Below are 3318 nucleotides of genomic sequence, written 5' to 3'. Positions count from 1 at the left end.
AGCAGCTGCCTGCTGCATGCCCCCTACTGGTGTTCAAGCCCACAACCTGGGCATGTGCCCTAACCAGGAATCAAACCGTGACCTCCTGGTTCATGGGTCTATACAACCAATGAGCCACACCAACCAGGCTATTAACAATTACTTTAAATGCAAATGGATTAAATGCTCCAATCAAGCCCATCTATCAACAATTACTTTATTTTTATTTATTTTTTATTTATTTTAAACACCAGGAGATAGATAGATAGATAGATAGATAGATAGATTTCAGAGAGGAAAGGAGAGGGAGAAACATCAATGATGAGAGACAATCATTGATTGGTTGCGTCCTGCAGGTCCCCCACCAAGGATCAAGCCTGCAACCCAGGCATGTGCCCTGAGTGGAATCGAACCCTGACCTTTTTGTTCATAGGTCAGGCAACAATTACTTTAAATGCAAATGGTTAAAAGCTCCAATCAAGCCCAGCTATCAATAATTACTTTAAATGCCAATAGATTAAAAGCTCCAATCAAGCTCAGCCAACATGGCTCAGTGGTTGAGCATCGACCTATGAACAAGGAGGTGAGGGTTCGATTCCCAGTCAGGGCACATGCCTGGGTTGCAGGCTTAATCCCCAATCCCTGGTAGGGGCTGTGCAGTAGGCAATCAATCAATGATTCTCTCTCATCATTGATGTTTTTATCTCTCTCCCTCTTCCTTCCTCTCTGAAATAAATAAAAACATATTTTAAAATAAAAGCTCATATGTAGATGAATGGATAACAAAACATGACCCTTACACACTTCAGACAGATAGACACACAGAGACTTAAAGAGATGGAAAAAATATTTCATGAACATGAAAATACAGCAAAACAAAAGCCGGGGTAGCAATAGTTATACAAAAATATTTCATCACTTAGAATATTTCGTGCCATTCCCTCTGGCCTGCAATAGTTATACTAGACTTCTTGTTTCAAAGTGTATAACAAGAGACAAAAAAGGACCCAGCAATTTCACTTCTGGACTTCTGTGTGTTTATCTGAAGAAACCCAAAACACTAAATAAAAAAGACATATACATCCATATGTTTAGTGCAGCATTATTTGCAATAGCCAAGATATAGAAACAAACTAAGTGTCCATCAACAGATGAATAAATAAAGAAGTGGTGCATATATATAATGGAATATGACTCAACCAAAAGAGAGAATAAAATCTTGCCATCTGCAACAACATGGATGGTCCTAAAGGGTATTGTGCTGAGTAAAATAGTCAGATAGAGAAAGACAATGCCACATGATTTCACTTATATGTGAAATCTAAAAACCAAAACAAACAAGCAAACCAGAAACAGACTCATAGATACAGAGAACATTTGGCCAGTGACCCAGACGGAAAGAATTCTGGGGGAGAGGATGGTGAAAAAGGTGAAGGGATTAGGAAGCACAAATTGGCCTTGGCCAGTGTGGTTCAGTTGGTTGAGCATCGTCCAGTGCACCAAAAGGTCGGAGGTTCGATTCCAAGTCAGGGCACATACCCAGGTTGCAGGTTCAATCCCTGGTGGGGGTACATACTGGAGACTACTGATCAATGTTTCTCTCTCACACTGAGGTTTTTCTCTCTCTTCCTTTCTCTCTCTCTCTAAAAATCAATAAAAGCATTAAAAAAAATTTTAAAGAAGTACAAATTGGTCATTACAGAATAGTCATGAGACAGCAAAAGGAATATAGTAAAGTACAACATAGGGAATATAGTCAATAATATTGTAATAACTATGTATGTTGTCAGATGAGTACTAGATCAGTTTGTACGTTACATGAATGTCTAATGGGTTGTATGACTGAAACTAAATAATAGTGCATGTCAACTGTAATTTAAAAATAAGAAATATTTTTTAACTGTTTAAGTCTAATCAGACAAATATACCTTCCTTTAGGGCACAATATTTTTAAAAAGTTATTTCACTTTTGTCTGTTTAACTTTCCCTAGCTCAGAAATAGGATGTCGATGAGTTGTTGAAAAATAGGAGGATAGGAAAGTTAAGAGAGAACAGAAAGGACCCAAATGTGAGGCAATTGGGAAGGGTGCTCATGGGCAGAGGAAAACCAGTGCCCAGGGTGTATGTAATTCACAATTCTGTTTCTCAGTGTGCATGTGCTGCTTTGACCTGGGGCAGGAAGGACAGATGGCAAAGGAGGACCCTCCCCGTGTGAAAAGTTGGGTGAGGATGGGAGGATCAAAGAGGCCCCTTCTCAAAACCCTGAAGTTGTGGTGAGTCACTTTCTTCACAGCCCTTTGCAACTCTAACCTGCCTTCCACATAAGCATACGCATATGAGGGAGTGTGTGTGCTGAGGTAGGTGTGGGAACAGCTCCGTCAATGAAGACGTGGTGTGTGAGTGAACCAGTTATGGTGCGTGTTTGTACTTGAAAGCCATAAGGTTCTGGGCGAAATCTATGGGTGGCACTGTTGTACAATGCTGGTAGGTGTGTGGCTGCGGGAGTGTGATTAACAGTTTATAGGCTGTGAGCAAGTGTGCGCGACATCTGACTGTGTGCAGATTAAAATGGAAATGTGTGCTGGCGTGTGATACAGCTGCAGAACGGTCCAGGAAGCCTTGGCGTCCGTCTGACTTGGTCTTGCATCCTGGTTCATCCAGATGTGTAACCTCGGGCCCATCACTGACCCTCAGTTTTCTTACCTCTGAAACAAGGGTAATAATAAGGACCTTGTAAGAGTGTCATGAGTATTCGAAAGGAAACCCTGCATGCAAAGCTTTTGGTGCCACAGGCCACACATAGTAGGTCTCAAAAATAGGCAGCTGTTATCATGCACCGTGGAGGTGCCTCTTGGGGGTACAGAGGCAAGAGGGAGCAGCATGCGACCCAGGACTGTGTGTGTGATCTGGTGAGGACTGTGTACGAGGCGTGTGCCTTCGCATGTGCGCACCCCAAGCCATTCCTTTTCCTTCTCCGCTGAGCCCCCTATTCAGACGGGGGCAGCGGGTGAGAGGAGATGGTACAAGTTTCCGCAGACACCTCGGGTTTCTGGTTCCTGTGTCTAAGTGAGTAAGAGGTTGAGGGGCCCCGAGGAGCTGCAGGAAGCCAACCGCCTGCACAAGCTTCCTTTTTTCCCTCCGCCCAGCAACGGCTGAGCACTGCACCCCACCTCCACGCCCCACCTCTGCCCGCACCTACTTTCCTTTCAACAAGTGAGCGAGCCGGGGCGGACAGCACACCCCAGGAGGAAGGATTCCTCCCCTTCCTTTCCCCCAGTCCCCCTTAAGACGGACCAGGAAGCAGCGCGGCTCCCGGCCGGGCCACCTTAACGGCGGAGC

This window comes from Myotis davidii, unplaced genomic scaffold (genome assembly GCF_000327345.1).
Source record: "Myotis davidii unplaced genomic scaffold, ASM32734v1 scaffold246, whole genome shotgun sequence".
In the NCBI taxonomy this organism is placed as follows: Eukaryota; Metazoa; Chordata; class Mammalia; order Chiroptera; family Vespertilionidae; genus Myotis; species Myotis davidii.
Note: the sequence above shows the minus strand (reverse complement) of the source record.